The 22,991-nt window shown below is 50.2% G+C and overlaps 1 long non-coding RNA gene across 1 annotated transcript; it reads left to right on the top strand.

Annotated features, from left to right (window-relative positions):
* Positions 1–17,761: 17,761 nt before the first annotated feature.
* LOC127320984 (uncharacterized) lies at positions 17,762–22,728 on the top strand. The gene is made up of 2 exons (XR_007863751.2): positions 17,762–17,952; positions 22,508–22,728. It is a non-coding gene; the product is annotated as an uncharacterized lncRNA (long non-coding RNA).
* Positions 22,729–22,991: the final 263 nt, after the last annotated feature.

The raw sequence follows: 22,991 nt of genomic DNA, 5'->3' as shown, positions 1-22,991 counted from the left end.
TATTATTTCCACAAAATTGTAACCAACGATCTTGCTTCCGCGGTACTCCAGCAACCCAAATATTATATTATTTTCACAAAATTGTAACCAACAATCTTCATACCAAGGACGCGGTTAAGTTTTAGATGTTTCTTCAGCTGTTTTTGAAAAGGAATCCCGCACTCTTAAGCCTGAAAATGTTGTTTTTAAAAAATAATGCCGCACCGTAGACAACACGGGCGCGGCGTGCGCCGCGCCGCAAACTTCCTAGTGTGTACTTTATTTATCATAGGTTCCTAAGTACACTTATATACTAAGGTAATCTCTAGAACCGCTATTAGCTATGCAAATAATATATCCACGAACATGCTGACTTATTCTTGACCGAGATAATAATATAGGGAATTTGTACCAGGAGAATGCAAGATTTTTCGTCCCCTGGTGCGGCTGCGTGTGATCCGTCTGATTTCCACAGTGCATGGTGAGATGGTATCTTTCATTTTTCTTCCACTTTTTATTTGCATCCACAGCCTCTTGCATAAGCTTGCATTCAGAGTAAGGCTAGATGCAAATGCAGGAGGAGAAATAATATGTTTCCATCGGCTTCATGCATTGTACAGTTTGGACAATTCCCATAGGTCCCGTTTGCACTACTTCCTCCTGTAGTTTGTCTTGCTCTTATGTCGTGTGGTTCTGGATTGTCCCAGGTGAGTTCTTGAGGCTGTGTTTGTTTCTAGCGGTCTCTTTTCTTCTTCTTAATAAACACCGGCATCTGGTCTCTGAATTCCTGCACTGTTTGTGTTCACATTGTGATAAAATAATCAAGCCCATACATGTATTTGCCAGATTATATACTCTCATTAAACGTCGCACATGTGTTTCTCCATTTGGGTCGCAATCCATCCAAACTGCTTCCTGGACATTAGACATCATTGCTTCACACCAGATTGATATCTCTCCATACTAACTTGTCTAATAGCTGAGGTACATAGTGGTTAGTCCCGACCAAAACAAACTGGTCTAGATATATTTGTTCACTTGCTCGATCGATGGCGATACGTCGTGTTGCTGAAATTGACGCCGCGGAGATTTATCTGATCTTTCACGGTACTGCAAACACGTAGCTAGCTCCCAGCCATATTACTTGATTTCTTCTGGTGCAACGTTTTCTTCAGTACAAATACTTGTAGCCTCATTGCCATCGCCGATAATATTATTCACTTCAGTATGTTTGATATATTCCTGGCGCCTAGCCGGAACCACGTACCTTGTAACCTTCACGGAATTATTAAGAGCAATAGGTAGTGCCTCATGAGATGGTGTGTTTGTTTATTATCAATTTTGCTACTCATATACCAAAAAAATTAAGAGTGCTAAAAAAATGCAATATACACGATGACCTGGAAAAAAATTAGATGCGATTAAGTATAGTTGGTGCTAAACTAACCAAGAGTACTAACTTGGTTTGCAATATATATGCGCTCTGTCCCATACTGCATTATAGAAGCAAAATAGTATTTTTTTTACCGGGAAGTGTTCACAATAAATTTTGTGCAACGATGCTATCCCTCAAAACAGATATTGGAACCAGGAATCTACTCAAAGCACTCTTCAAAGCAGAAATACATATTTGCTATCTTGAATCTATCAGGAAAAAAAAGGTAAGGCTCTCATAGTGGTATATACCTGCACTGATGATGTCAGTTAGGTGATAGAAGCAGTTGGCATCCCTCGGTACGATGTTTCTCACATACACATTGGCAATCATCTTGATCGTGGCATGGTAGTCGCTGCAACTCCTCGCACGCACCAGCATCAACACCATCACGGCCGCATTCTCAACAACATCCGTGTCCAGCACGCGCCGAGCTGAGCCTTCCACACCGTGGCATCCACCCTCGTCGTGCTCCGGCTGAGCAGGTCTGTGGCGTCGTCGAGCCTCGTGGATAGGTCTAGAAGGTCCACTGCCCTGGTGCGACGCCGTTCTCGACATGCATGGACCTGAAGTGAGCCTGACGGTGTAGTCCGGATCGATGTGTCTGCACGTGAAAAGCAGATCGACCGATGAAGGTGCCATATACGGGCCTGCACCCGGACGGTACCATCTCGGCGTAGAACTCCAGCGACTCCTTACCCCGGCCGTTCTTTGCGTACGCGCAGATCAGGGACGTCCATGTGATTGGATCACGCCGGGCCAGCACGGCCGAGATGGCAAACTCTTCCGTGTCGACCCCCGATCGTGCGACGATGTCGCGGTAGACTCGCATGGCAGGGTCGTGGGATCCGGAGTTCTCGCACATGAAATCCAAGCACTGGCGCTCCATCTCAGCTCGAGCTACTTCGTCTCCCACGCGCTCGCGCTTCGGCAAAACGCCGTGGCACCTGCGCTTGCTCCGGCAGTCCCTCATCCGTGTTTGCCGTATCGCAACCGCTGCTGTCGTGCTCACGCCCCTCGTTGGTCCTGCTCCTCTTCCCGGTCGCCTGCAGGAACAGAGTCTCCGGCGGAAACCCGTAGGACGACCCAACCGACAGCTCTGGAGGATGAGGCCTTCCGCTTGACAGGTACGGCGGGGTATCAGCGGCGTTCGACTGCGCTGCTAAAGCCGATACGCAGATCATGGCTGTTCGCTCGCCCATAGATCCGTGCCCTCTGCGGAGGTTAGTTATTTGATTGAGGAGGTAGAGATTGTATCTCACCGCATCCAAGAGTTGATATATCGCTTGTTTGGATAAAATATTTGCATAAAAAAACAGAGTTTGTTAGGATATAAGCTGAGGCGTGGGGAATTTTCTTACGTGGTAGCAAACGTGGTGGCTAAGGACACGGCCTATGCGCACATTCACCAGCGGGACGTACGTCACGAAGTAAATCTTAGCCGCTGTGTTTTATTTGATTTTATGTCTACCTAATCTCCACCGTTGGTTGGTTGTTGTTTTAATAATATAATAGATAGATAATACAACTTTGTTAACATTTTCTTTTCCGGGTTTCAGGGGAGAAGGAGCAGCTTATCCGGCAGCACCAGGAGGAGCTGAGCGCCCAGAAGACCAGCTACCAGGAGCTCAAGAGCCAGCTCATCCAGCTTGGCCTTGACCATGCCAAGGCGCTAAAGGTTGCTGAAGCCGACGCAGCGGCCAAGATGCATGAAGCTCTTGAGGATGCCGGCAACTCCAATATGGTGTTGCAGGCCGAGCTGGAGGAGGCCGCCAAGGCGTTGAAAGCTGTCGAGGATAAGGCCGCGCGGCTGGAGGCGGAGTGGAAGGAATATGACCGGCTAATCACGCAAACTGATGCGCATGCCTTCCGTAAGTTCCTTCTTTTTTCTGTTTCCAATTTCTGCTTATAAGCTTTTTTCTTCCGGTTGCATTTTCTTCCGGCTGCATTTTCTTCCGGCTGTCTTTTCTTAGCCTCTTTCTTTCTTTGCGCAGGCCTCTTCCCGGATTCCCAGGCGTTTGCCATAAAGAGGGTTGAGGAGCATCGTGTTGGCCAGGTCCAGGAGAATCTTGGCATGCCATGGACCCCCTATGACCATCTGGTTGCGCTGAACGCGCGGGTGTCTCATATGCGCGCCATTGATCGGAATCTCTCTGATATTCCTAATGTGGCTACCCAGCTCTTCAGGACTCTGTGGCCTGGCGAAGTGGTGCCAGATACCTTCTCCTTGATCAGCGACCGCCTCAAGGTGCCAGCAGGAGGATCCGCGAATGGCAGTGCTCCGCTACCCGCGCTGGGGCAGACTCTGCACTCCGTGTCGCCTGCTCTTGGTATCCGGAGCTGAACCTGGACGCCCTCACCGGAGTGCGCGAAGGCGCGGAAACCGATCTGGACCCGATCCTCACCGCTAAGCGGCAAGATCGCGCGTACCACATCGCGGAGTACGCCGATATGCGCACCTTCATCCCTCCCCCTCCTGACGTCAAGGACTATCTCGACGAGGAGGAGGATGAAGCCTATGAGGAGCCTCTGGACGATGCTGGTGCTGGCGATGCTCCTCCGGAAGCCCCTGCTGCCTGATGATCTTCTATTAAGTGTTTGCCTGTGATATGTTCGTTTGTCCTGCTTGTCTCAAAACAATGCCCGTTAAATTCTACCCCGGTATGCCGGGGTTTATGATGTAAAACTTTAAGTTTGCTTTTGGTTGTGGCACAACAGTTTATGCCGGTATGTTATACCGGTGTTAATTATCTTATGTTTGCCTTAGCATATTTGCTCATGGTTTTGCTTTTATCCTGCACTGCAAAGATTCCCAAATTGTTTCCGCATCCAATTCGATGCACACTTGGTTCTTTTGCCTTGGCTCTGCCTGCCTTCTCTGGGCGTTCTTTGGCGTATGAGCACAAGGTTCTTTCACCAAACAAGCATTTTCTTGAACTTAGAAATAACTTCGAAATTTTGCAAAAAACCGGTTTAACCGGGGTTAATTAAATTTTTCTGGATTGCTTGTTCCCACTCTCTCTTTTCGCAGTTCGCGTGCTTAGTTGCTACCGGTTTATCTTGCTTGCCATGAAGCCGGTTTGCGGACAGCAGCAGAGTCGAAGACTCCGGTAGGTTTAGCACGCTACTAAACCGGAAAGAAAAAATGTTCACTAAGCAACCGGTGAACTGAAAAAATAAACATATTGCATGCAACTTTAGGGGTAGTCCCTGAGATTCATTCGAGTTTCCGACATCTTTTTATTCATAGCATATAAGGTACAAAAAAGGAACTTCTTACTCCACAACTTCAAGAGTAGAAAGGACGCAACAGAGCTACGTTCCATGGACGCTTGCTCTCCTCTCCGGATTTGTCCGCCTTTCCTTTTTTCCACTCCTGCGCATCGATCAAGTAATAGGAGTCATTGTGAAGAGCTTTGCTCACAATGAAGGGACCTTCCCATGGTGGTGAAAGCTTATGCCGGCCTTCAGTGCGCTGCACTAGGCGTAGCACCAGATCTCCTTCCCGGAATACTCTCGGGTTAACCTTCCGGCTGTGATAGCGTCTGAGGTTTTGCTGGTAAATGGTTGTTCTTGCCAATGCCAACTCTCTTGCTTCTTCTAGCAAATCCACATCATTTTCTCTGGCCTCTTTGACCTCTTGCTCAGTATAGAGCTGTATCCTTGGTGAGTCATGGATGATATCGGTTGGTATGACCGCTTCTGCTCCGTACACCATGAAGAATGGAGTGTATCCGGTGGACCTGTTTGGAGTTGTTCTTATGCTCCACAACACTGATGGTAGCTCATCAAGCCAGCAGCCTGGTGACTTTTCTACCGCTTCGATGAGCCTTGGTTTGATACCGGAAAGTACCAAAGCATTCATTCTTTCCACTTGGCCATTGCCTTGTGGGTGTGCCACCGAGCACAAATCCAACCGGATGTTGTTGTCCTCACAAAACCTTTTGAACTCACCTTGAGCAAAGTTGGTTCCATTGTCAGTGATGATGCTATGCGGGTATCCATACCGCAAAATGACATCTTTTAAGAACTTCACCGCTGTGTGCCCATCACACTTTGCGATAGGTTTCACTTCTAGCCACTTGGTGAATTTATCCACCATAACCAAGATGTGAGTCATGCTACTCCTTGCAGTTTTGAATGGGCCAACCATATCAAGGCACCAAACAGCAAATGGCCATGTTAGTGGTATTGTCTTTAAACCGTAGGCCGGGTATGATTTTGCTTGGCGTACCTCGGCACCCATTGCATTTTCTTACCAAATCCTCGGCGTTTTCCAAAGCAAGAGGCCGCAGAACCCATGCCGGAATACTTTTGCTACCAGCGCCCTTGATGAAGCGTGGTGCCCACATTCTCCTTGGTGAATCTCCTCAAGCATTTCTTTTCCTTCTTCTGGCTCCACACATCTTTGAAGGACACCGGTAACGCTTCTCTTGTACACCTCGCCATTGATGAATGTGTATGCCTTGGACCTTCTTTGGATTCTTCTTGATTTATTTTCGTCATCCGGCAAGGTGCCTTTGATCAGGAATTCCTTAATAGGTTTAACCCACGACGGTGTCTCTCGAACTAGAAACACCGGTGCATCTATCTCCATGTTATCCACCAGCATTGTTTCTTCCGGTATAACTGCAACAGTCCCCGAACTTGCCGGAGCAGTCCCCGAGTTTACCGGAGCAGTCCCCGGGTTCCCTTCATCGATGTCCATGGGTACTATGTGTGATTCCGGTACGAAAATTGATTCCGATTCCGGGCTTGGTTTGATTGATGGTACTCTTAAGTGTTCCAAGGCTATTCCGGGAGGAATTTCCTGCCTAGATGAGCCCAGTTTGGACAAAGCATCCGCGGCTTCATTTTCCGCTCGTGGTACATGGTGAAACTCACAGCCCTCAAAGAAGCCGGCAATCTTTTGCACGTGAAACTGGTACAAAGCCATGTTGGCATCCTTTGCGTCCCAATCTCCGGAACATTGTTGCACGACAAGATCTGAATCTCCATAGCAAATGATCCGGTGCACACCGATTTCTTTTGCTACCTTGAGCCCATGGATCAGAGCCTCATACTCAGCGACATTATTTGATGCCCTGAAATGCACTTGCAGAACATACCGGAGATGATCTCCCTTAGGCGAGGTAAGCACCACACCAGCACCTAGACCTTCTTTCAGTTTGGATCCGTCGAAGTGCATCTTCCAAGATTTCTATTCTTTGATCTGGCGGCTTGTATTGCATTTCCGCCCAATCAACGAGGAAATCAGCCAAAGCTTGTGACTTTATGGCATCTCTCCTTTCATACACAGGCACATACGGTGATATCTAAATTGCCCACTTTGCAATCCTACCGCTAGCATCTTTATTGCACATGATGTCGGAGATTGGTGCTTCACTTACCACTTTCATGGGGTGTTCTTCAAAATAATGCTTAAGCTTTGTGGCGGCCATGTACACACCATAGGTCATCTTTTGGAAGTGAGGGTAGTTTTGTTTTGAGAGGGAGAGCACCTCGCTCAGGTAGTATACCGGCCTCTGGACAGTTTTTCCTTCCTCTTCTCTTTCAACCACAACTACAACACTCACAACCCGGTTTGTTGCTGCTATGTATAATAGCATAGGCTCCCTTTCTAGAGGTGAAGCCAGTATAGGCGCTGTAGCCAACATGGTTTTTAGCTCTTTGAACGCTGCGTCTGCCTGAGGGGTCCAGACGAACGTGTCAGATTTTTTCATGAGAGCATAGAGTGGCAGAGCTTTTTCTCCCAACCTGCTTATGAACCGGCTTAGCTATGCCAAGCTTCCGGTAAACTTTTGCACGTCCTTGAGATCGCGCGGTATAGTCATTCTTTCGATTGCCCGGATTTTTACCGGATTGACCTCAATGCCCCGGCTTGATACGAGAAAACCAAGCAACTTACCGGCAGGGACACCAAAGGTACATTTTGCCGGATTGAGTTTCATCCGGAATCTTCTCAAGTTATCAAATGTTTGCCGGAGGTCATCGATTAAGGTTTCTTTTACCTTGGTTTTTACCACGACATCATCCACATATACTTGCACATTTTTTCCAATTTGATCAAACAAGCATTTTTGCATACAGCGCTGGTACATTGCACCAGCGTTGCGCAAACCAAAAGGCATAGTGACATAGCAATAAGCCCCGTGCGGGGTGATGAACGCGGTTTTTATTTGATCTTCCTTTTTCAAGGGGATTTGGTGGAAACCAGAATAAGCATCCAAGAAAGACAACAGCTCACACCCTGCAGTGGAATCAATCACTTGATCGATCCGAGGTAAAGGGAAAGGGTCTTTTGGGCAAGCTTTGTTCAAGTTGGTGTAGTCGATGCACATGCGCCACACCTTCGGAGCTTTTGCTTCCATGTTCTCTTCTTTTTTCTTCTCGACCAGCACCGGATTGGCTAGCCACTCAGTGTGCAGTACTTCCACGATGAACCCGGCAACCAGCAACTTTGTCACTTCTTCTCCAATGATTTTTCTCCTGTCTTCAGCAAACCGGCGCAGCGGCTGCCTTACCGTCTTTGCATCTTTCCGGACATTTAATGAGTGCTCAGCCAGCTCCCTCGGAACACATACCAAGTCATCAGTAGACCAGGCAAAGATATTCCGATTCTCACGGAGGAAGCTGACGAGCGCGCTTTCCTATGCCTCATTCATACCGGCACCGATACGAACGGTGCGCTCAGGGTAAGCCGGATCCAGCATAATGTCCTTTGTTTCTTTTGTCGGCTTAAATGCCGGTGCGCCCAGGTTTGCACTCATTGCCGCTAAACTCAGCTGTGAGGACTGAGCCAGCCAAGAATCATAGCTTTGCATCCTCCTTTTTTCTTCAGCGATCACCAGTGACTCTGCCAGGTTTGATCCGACGGAAGCTGTTTCCAGTGAGACTTTGTAGTTTCCTACCACAGTCAAGGGTCCACGAGGTGCCGGCATCTTCATCTTGAGATATGCCGTGTGAGTTGAGGCCATAAAAGCAGCCAATGGTGGTCTCCCCAGCAAAGCATGGTAAGGACTATCTAAGTCCACCACCTCAAACTCAAGGTTTTCAACCCGGCAATTGTCACGTCCTCCAAACGACACATCCACCCGGACTTTTCCAACCGGTGCGCAGGACAGTCCCGGAACGATTCCATGGAACGTTGTGCGCGTTGGTTGAAGCATGTTTTCTGTTATGCCCAGCATGTTCATGGTGTGCCGGTACATGATGTTTATGCTGCTCCCATTGTCTATCAGCACCTTGCTGAACTTGACTCGAGCATTTGGCCCTTGCATGATTGGGTCCAAGACAAGAGCATAGCCACCCGGGTTAGGCATGATCTTAGGGTGATCCTTGAATGACCACGAGATCTCTTGATCAGACCACAGCATATATTTTGGTACTGCCGGCATCACCGCGTTCACTTCCATAGAACGGCGATATAGGCTCTGTCTGTCGGTTGGCTCAGTTACGAACACAACGCAGCGCATATCTGGATCTTTGTAAACATTCCGGCCCAAAGGTGCCGGTGGAGGTGGTTGGCCATTGCCTTCTTCCACATGGTTAACTTGCTGGTATTGTTGCCGGTTTGGCTGTACCGGTAAGGCGTTTGCCCCGGTAAGCGGTGGTGGTGGTGGTAGCTGTTGTTGCCGTGGCATGTCTTGCGGTGGTTGTGCATCCTTTACCATTCCCTTTTGCATCAAGTACTTGGTCCAGGTACAATCCTTCGTCAGATGGTTTGACGGGTGTGCCGGATTCGGTGTGTGCCACCGGCAAGGTTGGTCCATGGCAGCTTCCATGGTGTACTTCGCGGGTTCTTGCCAGTTCTTTTTCTGAACCCAAGGCTTCTTTTCTACCCACTGTTTTTTAGGACCCGCCCATGGCTGCGATCCAGTTCTCTGCCTCTGACTGCCGCTGGCCTCAGAGTTTTCTTGCACTGCAGCAACTTGCTGCGGACCGTACCTTCAATCCGGGAAATCTTCCCTTCTTTTGTTATTCCGGTTATCCTGGTGTTGCTCTTGGCGCTGCTGTTTCGGCTCAGGTTGCACTGCCGGCTGCGTTGGGTCTCCCAACGCATAGCTATCCGCCACACGTATCATCTCTGCCAACGTTGTCGGCATGTTCCGCTGCAGCTTTTGCCACAACGGTGAACCTCTCCTGCATCCACCGCTAAACCAAGCAATGGCTTGTGCCTCGATTACCCCTTCACAGGAGTTCCTTGTAGTGTTCCACCGGGCCAGATAGTCCCGGTCTGTTTCGTTCTGGCGCTGTATGCACAGAGCGAGCTGCTGCGGCCTGTTTGGCCTCTGATAGGTGTTGCTGAAATTGCTCACGAAAGCTTCCTCAAAATCCAACCAGCCATTTATGCTTCCTGCCGGCAAGTTGTTTAGCCAGATTCTTGCCGGTCCAACCAAAAATGATGGTATGATTCTCACGGCCCATCGCCGGTTTCCTCCTCCAGCTACAGTTCCTCTGCCGCCTGCGACGTATACCGCGGTCACGTAGTCCGCGAGCCAGTCTTCCGGCTTCGTAGTGCCATCATATGTTTTTGTGTCACGAGGCAACATAAAGTTGCGAACTGGTGGCTTTTCTTTCATGATCCTTGGACCGAAACACTTTGGGCCCGGGGGACCTTCTTCTTCGATCATTTCTGACAAGTATACCCTATCCAGACGGTGCCTCGCATCCCGTTCTGGTAGGTATCTTTCTCCCAAGCGTTCTCCCAACGGGTTCCGGTATGTTGCCGGTCTTGCGGAATCAGCCTCATCATAACATTCCGGTACCGTGGCCCTTGCCTGCCGGTACCTTGGGGGATCTATTTCCTCCTCATCATACGCCGCCCTTGCAGCTCGATAATTTTGCCCGGTTTCTTGTCTACCGGCATGATTGTTTCCGGCATAGCCCTCTTTGGCGTAGTGATACGTCTCCGACGTATCGATAATTTCTTATGTTCCATGCCACATTATTGATGTTATCTACATGTTTTATGCACACTTTATGTCATATTCGTGCATTTTCTGGAACTAACCTATTAACAAGATGCCGAAGTGCCAGTTGCTGTTTTCTGCTGTTTTTGGTTTCAGAAATCCTAGTAAGGAAATATTCTCGGAATTGGACGAAATCAACGCCCAGGGTCCTATTTTGCCACGAAGCTTCCAGAAGTCCGAAGAAGAGACGAAGAGGGGCCACGAGGGGGCCACACCCTAGGGCGGCGCGACCCCCCCCCCTTGGCCGCGCGGCCCTGTGGTGTGGGGCCCCGTGCCGCCTCCTGACTTGCCCTTCCGCCTACTTAAAGCCTCCGTGACGAAACCCCCAGTACCGAGAGCCACGATACGGAAAACCTTCCAGAGACGCCGCCAACGCCGATCCCATCTCGGGGGATCCAGGAGATCGCCTCCGGCACCCTGCCGGAGAGGGGAATCATCTCCCGGAGGACTCTACGCCGCCATGGTCGCCTCCGGTGTGATGTGTGAGTAGTCTACCCCTGGACTATGGGTCCATAGCAGTAGCTAGATGGTTGTGTTCTCCCCATTGTGCTATCATTGTCGGATCTTGTGAGCTGCCTAACATGATCAAGATCATCTATCTGTAATTCTATATGTTGCGTTTGTTGGGATCCGATGAATAGAGAATACTTGTTATGTTGATTATCAAAGTTATATCTATGTGTTGTTTATGATCTTGCATGCTCTCCGTTACTAGTAGATGCTCTGGCCAAGTAGATGCTTGTAACTCCAAGAGGGAGTATTTATGCTCGATAGTGGGTTCATGCCTGCATTGACACAGGACGATGTGAGAAAGTTCTAAGGTTGTGTTGTGCTGTTGCCACTAGGGATAAAACATTGATGCTATGTCTAAGGATGTAGTTGTTGATTACATTACGCACCATACTTAATGCAATTGTCAGTTGCTTTGCAACTTAATACTGGAGGGGGTTCGGATGATAACCTGAAGGTGGACTTTTTAGGCATAGATGCAGTTGGATGGCGGTCTATGTACTTTGTCGTAATGCCCAATTAAATCTCACTATACTCATCATGATATGTATGTGCATGGTCATGCCCTCTTTATTTGTCAGTTGCCCAACTGTAATTTGTTCACCCAACATGCTGTTTATCTTATGGGAGAGACACCTCTAGTGAACTGTGGACCCCGGTCCAATTCTCTTTACTGAAATACAATCTACTGCAATACTTGTTCTACTGTTTTCTGCAAACATTCATCTTCCACACAATACGGTTAATCCTTTGTTACAGCAAGCCGGTGAGATTGACAACCTCACTGTTTCGTTGGGGCAAAGTACTTTGGTTGTGTTGTGCAGGTTCCACGTTGGCGCCAGAATCCATGGTGTTGCGCCGCACTACATCCCGCCGCCATCAACCTTCAACGTGCTTCTTGGCTCCTCCTGCTTCGATAAACCTTGGTTTCTTTCTGAGGGAAAACTTGCTGCTGTGCGCATCATACCTTCCTCTTGGGGTTCCCAACGAACGTGTGAGTTACACGCCATCACGTAGCCTCTGTTTGCCCCTTGGCCTTTTCTGCCGGCATCATATTGCCCGGCTTGTTGTTTTCCGGCAAGAACCGGATCATACACAGTCATCTGCTGCGCATTCACCTCTTTTTCTCTTCTCCTGTCCGGATGGGGGGGACGAAGCCTGCCCATGGGACTTGCTACCGGCATTCCTTGTCGAACGCGCGGATTTTGAAGCCACAGCCTTGTTTAGCTTATCAAGCTGTTAAGCATTTTGCTGCTCGATAGTTTCAAGAAGTTCCCGGACACGCTCTTGTTGTTTTGCCAGAGCGTCCCCGGAAAGCGAGTCACACAGCGCTACAGCAGCTTTAGCAGCTTTTATTGTTTTATCCGGGCTACTGTACTTAAGTCTCTCTACAATGCTCACAGATGCAGATGTGCTTTTGCTGGCAGCAATTTCTTTGCGCAGATCCTGATCTAGATTGCGAGCCTTAAGCCGGTTTTCCGTTAGCCTAGCAGCATGAGCGCTAACAGAAGCAAAGCCATGGGCAGCGTTATACTCACGTACGGTTAGGTTCAGCTCGCGCTGCGCCCTGACGATGTCTTTGCCGCTCTCGAGCATCTTCTGGCGCTGCGCCTCCAGCTCCGCCTGAGCCGCTGCCGGGTCGATGTTCTGCGCGATGGGGGTGGCGAGGACGTTCATCTCCGCTTGGAGTGGTGTTTCCGGTGGCGCGGGCGATGCTCCCGCAGCGCCTGCACCGCGTTCCAGCGGTGGCTTGGCCGCACGGGTCGAAACCGCACGCCCAGCGCCTTCTTCCGCAGCTTCTTTGCCGGCGTCGACCGCGCCTGCCATCATCACCTCCACACTGCCAGGAGCGCGGCCTGCATGTAGCCACCTTGGCGGATCCGGCGCCACCAGCACCGGCGAGAGGCACTGGCGCACAGGGACGGTGCCGAAGTAGATGCGGTGGCTGCCGAACTCGATGATGCGGCCGTTCTTGGGGAAGATGCCGCCGTTGGCGAAGCAGCCCGCGTTGTCGTTGATGAAGTCCATGGCGTAGATGCGCTGCACCAACGCGGAGACTGTACGCTGGCCGGCGACGTCGAGGATGCCCGCCCGAATGTGAACTCCAGCAAGCGCCACTTCATGCCCCACGGTGGGCGCCAACTGTCGTCGTGGCGAACGAGCAGATGCCATGGGATGGCTTAAGTTGGGGCCGAATGGGCGCTAGAGGATTCGGGGGAGGGTTTGCGACTAGATGGGATGAACTTCCGGATGCTTTCCTCAAGAACACAACCAAAGGCCGGTATGCAAGAAGAGAGACAAGAGGAAGAACTCTGCTCTAGATCGCTAGCTTCATTGATCTTAACATGGTTACAGGTTTCTGGATACAAGGTTCCTCGTCTAATCTCCTCTATCGTAACGCGCCCGTAAGAGGCTGTGCCCCCTCTCCTTATATAGGGGAGAGGGTGGCTTACAGTGCAAGAAACCCTAATGGCATCTTTGACTGGACAAACTACTTTACAAAGCTACTTTAATCATGGATGACGCTGGGGTCTTCTTTAATCAGGGACGCTGACGTCCTCCGGCTTCTTTCAGCGTCACCCTTCTCTTTGGCGCCAGGGCTCCGATTAAAGTCACTTTGCTTAGCTCATCCTTGTCTTCTAGCTCTGAAGAGAATCTTTGACCAGTCTTGCCGACAGACCCTTCTTTCCGGTATCTTCTTTATCCGGTTCCGGTATACCCCTCCTGGGGATACCGGCTTAGCTTCACTTAGCCAAACTCTTATCTTTGTGCTCCGGTAAGAATATTAAACCGGTATCTTGATGGCTCAAACCATCCGGTTTGGCATGCCTTTGGCATACCGGGGGTCATCCCCCCAACAAGCGCCAAGGCGACGGGGCGGCGCAGGGATGGGCCGCTGTCCGGACGGAAGCGGAGGGGAGCGCCCACGCCGGCCGCGCCTGGAAGTCACCACCTCCCAAGGAGGGAAAGACTCCTCCAACGAGGCATTGACCGGAGGGGTGGCGTCGCAGACCACGATGGATCTAAGCCGCGGGCGTTCCGCAACCAGTGCGGATGTGGGGCGGGCGACGAAAGGAGCGGCGGCGACGAGCAAGATCTACCGGATCTGGAGGTGCATCTGGGAGGGACGGAGGACGGACCGCGGGATCCCGCAGACCTGCTGGTGGTGGAGGACGGACCGGTGGATGCAGCGCGGGGCGCAACAACCACCTCGGAATCAAGGCCGTGAGCGGCCATGACGCGGGGGACAAGGGCGCCGGCGGGCCGGCGGGCCAGCGGACGGGAGCTAGCGCTTACCTGCTCTCCCTTGCTCTCTGCTCTTCTTCTGCTCAAACTAAATTATGGTACACCTACAGCATATCCTCGATCGCGCCAGATCGCACCTCGCATCCTGGAAAGGACGTTGGATCAACGCGGGCGGACGCCAAACCCTCGCGTCCTCAGTGCTTAGTGCTTTACCCATCTTTGCCATGACGGCCCTGAAACTGCCGCCTAAATTCATCCAGGAATTCGACAAGATCAGACGGAATTTTATCTGGGATATCGATGAAGAGGCCAATCCGGGGGGTAAATGCAAGGTACGGTGGCTCACCGTCTGTTCGCCCAAGGAGGTGGGCGGTTTAGGGCTGCCAAACCTGAGGCTTTTCTGTCGTACCCTGCGCCTTCGCTGGATGTGGCATGAGTGGAGTGACCCGCCCCGCCCTTGGGTTGGCACCCCGACGCCGTGTGACGCCAAGGATCAAGAGCTCTTCCATGCAGCTACCAGGGTTACCATAGGAGATGGTGCTCGCGCGCTGTTCTGGCGTTCCACTTGGCACGGGAACTCCCCCCTTCGAGTTCAATTCCCGCTGCTGTACGCCAGATCGAGAAGGAAAAACAAAACTGTCGCAGCAGCGCTACTTGATGATAGTTGGGTCGCTGATCTGGGCAACGACTTCCCTACTGCTTTGCTCCCGCAGTTCATCGACCTCTGGCGCCTGGCACGATCTCTCGTGCTAGCTCCAAACACGCCAGACTCTATTCGATGGATTCTCACCACCGACGGAACCTACACCTCTGCCTCGGCGTATCGTCTGCACTTCGAAGGACGCATTCTCTCCGCCGCACCAGATATGATATGGTCTCCATGGGCTCCGGCTAAATGCAAATTCTTCCTCTGGCTGCTGTTACACAACCGGCTATGGTGCGCCGATCGCCTGCAACGTCGTCAGCTGCCCAATGCATATTTTTGCCCTCTTTGCCTCAGAAACCTGGAGTCATCTTTTCACCTCTTCTTCGAGTGCCCGTTTTCCAGACGGCTTTGGACCACGGTGGCGGCCTGGCCGCACTGCTCCTCCTTCCATCCGACGGTTTGGGGGACCGCGGCATCCTCCTGGGAAAGCTGGCAGCTCATGATCCAACAAACGCCGGACGCACATAGAAGAGGGACGAGCTCGCTTTTCACGCTAGTTTGCTGGAACATCTAGAAGGAGCGAAACGCCAGGATCTTTCGGCAAAAGTCGGCGTCTTTGCAGCTGATCATCGCTTTCATTCGTGTTGAGGCACGAGAGTGGAGCTTTGCCAACGCTAAGGCTCTCAGGAAGCTCCTGTTCGAGCCGCCCTGATCTGCCTAGGCTTTGAGGGTTTTTTTCTTTTCCTCTTTTATGCTTTCTCTCCTTTATCCCTAGCCCATTCGATGAGTTCCTTGACACATCGGTGGGTTACTTGTAAAGATTTCCCTCTGCTTATCAATGAAAACCAGGAAACTGGGTATTTAAAAAAAAAAATGTACCAGTACTACATACGCACGTTCCCATCATTATTCATCACTAAAATCACTTCAATTCATCCCGACCAAACGCCCGCATCAACCCTATCAAACCCCACGGTAATGAACGGAGAAGGAAGTTTGGGGGCAGGAAAAATTACCATACCGTACTCCGGCAGGTCTTCCTTGAACTGCCGGTGACGCATCTCAGGAGGATCCTCGACGGAAGCGACGACAGGTTCGAGCTCGCCGCCATCGCTGGGGTGTTCCCTTTCCCTCCGCGTTCAAGTAAGGAAATAAAGAATATACCTGAATCAGGGGATCCTTTCCATCGTATGTTATGACCAATCACGATGGAAGGACCGGGTCATCATATTTTTTCATCCGTTGCAGGCAAAAATGCAAAATTACCGTCCAGCTAAGCTCCGACGTGCCTGATTTCGACTAATTTAACTAAACTGTCACGGCTAAGCAAGTTTAGGTACCCGGTTGCACCTTTTACAACATGCTAATTTGCACATCCAGGACAAGATGTAGTACTACAAGTGTACATAGCTCTTAGGTAAACAATAGGTTGAAACAACTTCGGAGTGTAATGTGAACCAATCCATCTGAATTTCTAATCAACGAGGCCTAGTGTGTGGGAGTCTTTTGTGTCTTTTTAACTAACCTATTTAAAGTGCATTAGCATTAGCATGTCTTCCTATCTACGTACCCATGGGGACATTAGAGCATCTTCACTCGTGTTCCCTGAAGCGGCCCCTAAAGGGCGTCGGATCGAGCGTTTGGGGGACGTGTTTTATTCGTGTTGTGTTTGGGGACGTCGCTCCCCAGCCGCGTCCTCCAAACACCATCCCCAATCAGAAATTCAAATAGTTTGTATTTAAAAGAGATTGTTCCCGCCGAAGTCGTCGCGATCAGGGTAGCGGCGATCAAAGTACTGGGCGCACGATCATATTACAGACCGGTGGTGCAAGCTAAATTAGAAGAAGGGGTTGGGCGAAGCCGACGGCGCATACTGAGTCGGCGTAGGCCCGTCAATCACGACGACCTCGTCGTGATCTGCTCGGTGTGCATGCTCGGTCGCCGACGCAGGTGTACTAGCTGATGTTGTCGCAGACGCGTCTGCCGGCTCTTGCTCCGAGGTTGGGGTTGCAACCGCTATCTGGGTCGCCGCCTCGGCCGCCGCCATTTTGGCATCGATGTCGTCGAGGATCCGACCTTTGAAGAAGTTGTGCGCCGCCCGCTGCGGTGACCCAGCATACCACTGCATGTTCTAGTATACAAATCGTTATATGATCTTCATGAAGGAACTTCTTCACAAATATCACATACCTCAGAGTGGTACAACAGAAACATTGTTGGTCATAACACTCGAGATTATATTACAAACACAAGTTAGTATTCTCATATGTCCGATGAGAACACCTCAAGATACTACTGAAGTACTCTTACAACTTAACATAAGATCAACTGAGCTCAACAACTTATTTAGGTAAGCTACTACGCTGCTCGGCTCTAAGATATCTAGGATAGGACACTACTCCTCCGCCTCCGCTTCGTAGACTATTCCGTAGTCCACGCTTTTCACTCCTTCGGACAGATCAGGTTCCTCGTAGACCAGCTCGTAGTCTCCTTCTGGTGCTCTATCGTTGGCCTCCACACTACAATAAAAAAGCCATGAAGAGACGATCAATTTAGAGGCTAGAGAATCTAAATTTCATCTCTACGTGGTTGTAAAGACGCTGGTAGAAAGCATCGTAGAAGCGCCTTCTTATGCACAGTCTCAAATACCACAAAGATGCATTGCTAGCGTCCCAAAAGTAAAATGAGACGTTTCTTTAAGCGTGTTTATGCTAATAGAGATGTTTTATAGGTGCCCAAAAAATCATCTGTACAAACATGCAAATTATTATGTGTTATATATATAAATTAATTTATTCTTCAAATCTTTGCAAAATTTGCCCCAACGCACTTAGGCCTTGTTTATTTGTCTGGTATTTTTGGGGTTGGGAGGGGAAAATACCGGCCCACGACCAAATCCCGAAAGTTACCGGATGGGCTGTTTACTTGTTTGGTTTATTTGGGGAATTTTCCAGCCCATCCCGGATCTTCCCGACCCACTAACCTCCACGCTCCGGTTTTCTCACCCACGAGGTCAACCCCGTGTTTTTGGTCGTGGAAAGCAGACGAAAGAGGGAGGCGACGCGACGGTGGCGACAGGCGGCGGGGAAAGGAGACGGCGGCAGGGACTGAGCGAGCAAACCGCAACGGAGACGACGAGATCCTTCTCGAGCGACTGGTCGCATGTAAGTCCTCGGCAAGCACCCGCACCACAAGAGGAGCAAGCTCGCCTCCTCCTCGGCCGCTGCCATGGAGCAGGATTGATAGCTTCAGCTCCGGTCATTCAGCTCACTGCCTTTTTCTAGTTCGAATCTTGTACTGGTGCAACCTTATTTTGTTCTTTTTCTTCTACGGTGGCTGTTCAAAACATGGATGTTTAAGTTATACTCACGGCCTGTCCGGAAGTGAGTACACAAGGGAGCACAATCGGTGGATAAAACTAGGTGGGGAATAATCTTTGCAGGGATTGTGGAGGCCTGAATGATCCAGATCCACTTTACTTTGGAAATAGGTCTATTACTAAAGTTACTTTGTGAGCCAAGTAAAATATGGTGGATTCAATCAGCTACTCTTGAAATAAGACTAATCCCTGACGAGATATTTTGTAGGATAAAGCAAGATATCTGCTTTTGCTGTGCATCTCCAGTCGTGTCCCCCAAACCGTCCCCCAAACCGCGCCGGATCGAGCGTTTGGGGAACGTGTTTTGTTCGTGCCGCCTTTGGGGGACGTCGCTTCCCAGCCGCGTCCCCCAAACGCCGCCCCCAATCAGAAATTCAAATAGATGCATTCAAAAGAGATCGTTCCCGCCGATTCGTCGCGATCAGAGTAGCGGCGATCGATCAAAATCTTGGGCGCGCGATCATATTGCTGCACCGGTGGTGCATGCAAATTAGAAGAAGGGGAAGGGGTTGGGCGACGGCGTCGTATCCCGAGTCGACGCAGCCCGTCGAGCACGATGACCTCGTCGCGATCTGCTGTTCTTTGTGCATGGTGCGTCTGCTCCGTCGCCGACGCAGAGGCCGACGCAGTGTAACAATGAAGACGCGTCGACCTGCTCTTCTTCTTGCGCCGCGCTGCCGCCGATGCCGCTGCCAGGGCCGCCGCGTCCGCCGCCGCCATTTTGGCTTCGATGTCGTCGGGGATCTGGCCTTTGAAGAAGTTGTGCGCGCTCGCGTCCGGGGAGACATTCCCTCTGTCGATGTTCTCAGCAGGGACATGTCGTCCCTGCGTTTCTTGAGCTCCAGCTTCTCCTCTTGCCTCTTGAGCAGCTCGGCCCACCTTTGGTCGGCCTTCTTGTCGCGGGAGATAAAGGTCGAGGAGACGTCGGCGAGGCATTTCGTGATCGACGCCTGCGTCTTCTCAGACGACGCAGCGTCGGCCAAGGCGGCCTTGGCAGCCTTGTTGCCAGTAGGACGCCCTGTCGAAGTTGCCAGCGGCGCGTCCAGATCAATGGCGTCCTTCCCCTTGGACAGCGACAAGCGCGTCAACCGCCATTTCTCATTCACTTTCAGCTTGCCATAGCAATGCATGAGCACGAAAGACTTGTGACCTTCCGAGTTCCTCGAGTACAATTCCATGGCCCTATCAAACTAACCAAAGGAAGCAGAATCATTTCATCGAACACAATGTAGGCGCTACGGATTATGGAAGAAAGAGTCGTACCAGTTGGGCGACGTCGGCACTGCTGTCGCCTCTGGTCTCTAAGTCCTGATGGTACCCATGGAAGGAGTTCACCGACGCCTGGATGATGGCCCATCGCGTCGACATTGCCTTCTGGCTCCTCTTCATTGGCACTTTCTTGTACTCACTGTTGATGAGCTTGCGCTCATCGAACTCGGCCTTGATCCTCGCCCAATACTTCCCGCTTTTTTGGTTGGCGCCGATGATGGAGTCATGGCTCACCGTCGCCAACGACTCGCACAGACAAAGATCTTCCAGAGGCGTCCACTTCGGGCCTCGTGTGCCCGACGCCTTCTTCTTCTTCTTCGTCCTCACGCCGTCCGCGTCTACCTCCACGAGATCATCGTCACCGGCACCCTCGTCATCCTCTTCCTCGCCGCCCTCTTCGTCCTCATCGTCGTCCTCCTCGTCGTCCTCCACCCCGTCCTCTTCCTCCTCGTCCTCCTCCTCAACCCCGTCGTCCTCCTCAGCACCGGCGCCGTCGTATTCGAGCGGACCCCTGCGGCCGGTGAAAGGACCGCCGTCCGGACCGGGTCCTGGCTCGCGCTGCTCATACGTCGGGGAGTAGAGGTTGTTGGGGTTGAAGCCGCCGTGCGGCAGCGCATCCTGGTAGTGCGGCGACAAGTTAGGCGTCACGCACCCGGGAGTGCTGGAGGGGCCGTCGTTGTAGAAGGCGGATGACGACGGAGAGAAGACTCCCGGAACGTACACCGGCACGTTCGTACTATATGGGCTCGCGTTGGTGGCGGCGATACACCCGGCCAGTATGTGCTGGTGCTGGCGCCGCCAGAGCCTTCTTCTCCAGCTCCGCCGCCCTCCGTCCTTTCCGCTCCGCCGTCGATAGCTTCCGGCGCAGGCAATCTTGCTGCCATTGATCGTCGGTCCATCCTTCAGGCTTCTTCTTCAAAGCCGGCGCCTTCCGCGGCCTCGCGAACGGCGCTATCGCCCCTTTCGTCCCATTGCCCGGCGGCTTCTTGGCCGCTTTTTCGCCATCTTTTTGGGGGCTGTCGGTGGCGCCATGTGGAGAGGGTAGCGCCGGCGGGTGGACGGCGGGAGGGAGAAACAAATCGGCGGGATAGGAGAAATGAATCGGCGGCGGGATATGTTTTGGGAGGCCTGAAATGCGCGGCGGTATATGCGCGATTTGGCGGGAGCGGCGGGATTTGGCGGGAGTGTGAGACGAATTTTCCCTGTGCCGCTGACGGGTTGGCCCCGCCACTCCCCGTCTCGCTTTTCGTTGTGTCTGGCGTCCCTGGTGCGTCCCCTGTGGGACGGGGACGGGCTCGGGGCGCCGGACACCGTATCGGGGCGCGCCGGACAAAAATGGGCTTTGGGGGACGCGGCTGGAACGCATTTTCTGTCCGGCGCGCCCCAAATCCCTTTGGGGGACGCTTTGGGGGACGCGACTGGAGATGCTCTAATGTTCATTTGCAACCTCCTGTTTAGTTTATTGGAAATGGTAAATTTCAAAGTTTGTAACACTTTATTTGTGAACTTGGTTCTCAAATAAGTGCAGTATTCTTGTAGCTCAGATCATCCTTACCTGTCCAACTTCATTGCCTATGTCAATTAAATTACAAATTATTTGTGTGAATTTGTTGTACGCTCAGAAGCATCTCCACACAAGTTCAATTACTGTTTTCAGTAGTTTGGCATACTCTCATGCACTAATAATTCCCCAAATTCAGAACCAACCTTTATAATTCTATTCAAGATAGCACATTTTGTTTTGTGACATGATATATTGAATAGGCTGACCATAATACAGTTAGATTTACTTGGCTGCATCGACAACACTATCTTCTCGGTTTTTGAACTGAAGTCTTATATATTCATGCTTTATTTGGCAGCTGTGCTTGCCTTTGCATATACTGAGCTATGAAGAACATGAGTGCAATTATCACAGAATTACAAAAAGAAACAACTGATTAACTTAATCTCTGCCCTGTGTGTTTAATTTAGAGGGTCCTTTAGAATTTTGATTAAGTAGCTTTTTTTGATAGATACCTACAACCGGTATGGTCAATGATTTACTGAATTGTCCGGTGATCCTTTCGGATCCACCTGGTATTCTGTTAAGCATCGGTAGTTTCTGCTTTATTCTCTCATTGTACCATTTTACCTTCATGTGTTTGACATGCTCTGTATTAGATTTTTTTGGAATGCTAGTGATTTCTGGAATGATAATGAGCTTGTAACCCTTGCACAGAATGCTTTCTTAGAGGCAAACTTCTCTAAGAATGAGGTCAAGGGTGCAGTCTTCAGCTCTTATGCTGAAGGTGCTCCAGGGGCTGATGGTTTATCTTTTATTTTCTATCAGAAGTTCTGGGATCTTATTAGTTCAGTATAAATGGGCATAGACAAGCGTACTGAACTGGGATCTTTTTTTTAAAGTTATATTCTGCTACTGTTGGTTAAACTGTAGAAGAAATAAAGTTTCAGACCGGTTGGGAACACGCATCAGTTAGAAGTTGCCTTGTTGATCTTGTAATTGAAATAGAAGATTTCTTTTGTATTGGCTTGACCAAATGCCTCTATACTCTTCTGAACTCAAGTTGGAATGAATCAAAGTTTAAGCCTCTAATTACTTTTACTTGTTATTGTCATGCCAGCCAGCATATTTACATGGCCATTGTTGTCAAAAGGCTCCAGCTAGTATATTCAAGTTGAATTAGTTTTCTTAATTTCCCGAAGTCATTTTGTCATGTTGCTATCAGTCTTTTAAGAATAGTTGTTGGTATGATTCGTTCATGACTACAAGGATTGCGTACAAGTGAAGCTGTAGGTTGGCTGTTGTAGTCTGGGTCTCCCTTCTTGGCTGGCATTGAGCAACATCTACAACATCTTATTTGACCACTCGCGGACCATTTTGCATATGATGTGCAATAACATTTGAATGGTTTTCGACCAGTAAATAGCATGAGCTCGACATGAATCTATGCCCTGAAGCCAACTTTGGTGTGTATGTAAATTATAAGTATGCTCCCTAGTTGCAGTTATACTGTATAAGCTATAAGCTATGTATCAGTACTAAATTTTACCTCTGCATGTATTTTTAGATGGAGGTCCTTTGATGGTGGCGGCGTGGTTTCTGGCATTCAGCGGCGAGCACGCATGACTTCTAATGTTCTGCAAACTGCACGACGTTGAGTTTATGGCGGCGGTTGCTCATCTGCTGAGTCGAACATTTATTTATATGTGTGTTCTTGTTCGAGAAAATTGCATGACACTGAGTTTATGTAAAACATGGAGTTTTTAATTTACTAATTGTCCATTATCATGTCCTTGGATGCAAAGATTGAGTTTTTATTATCTGATCTCAATCCTCTCATATCCCCTCTCATTCCCAAAAACAAAGTAACTAGAGGTTGTGGGGGAGGGTGTGGGGAAATAAGGGGAAATTAGGGGGAAAATGGGGATCGGGTGAAATGGGGGTTTCACCCAATCCCTTCTCATCCCCAAACCCCTAGGGGATGAAAATACCCTAGGAGTAAATAAGGCCTTAATATGACTAAAATCAAATTCCATCCATTGAAGAAACAA

This window comes from Lolium perenne, chromosome 6 (assembly GCF_019359855.2).
Source record: "Lolium perenne isolate Kyuss_39 chromosome 6, Kyuss_2.0, whole genome shotgun sequence".
NCBI lineage: Eukaryota > Viridiplantae > Streptophyta > Magnoliopsida > Poales > Poaceae > Lolium > Lolium perenne.
Note: the sequence above shows the minus strand (reverse complement) of the source record. Positions and strands in the feature narration are given on the sequence as shown.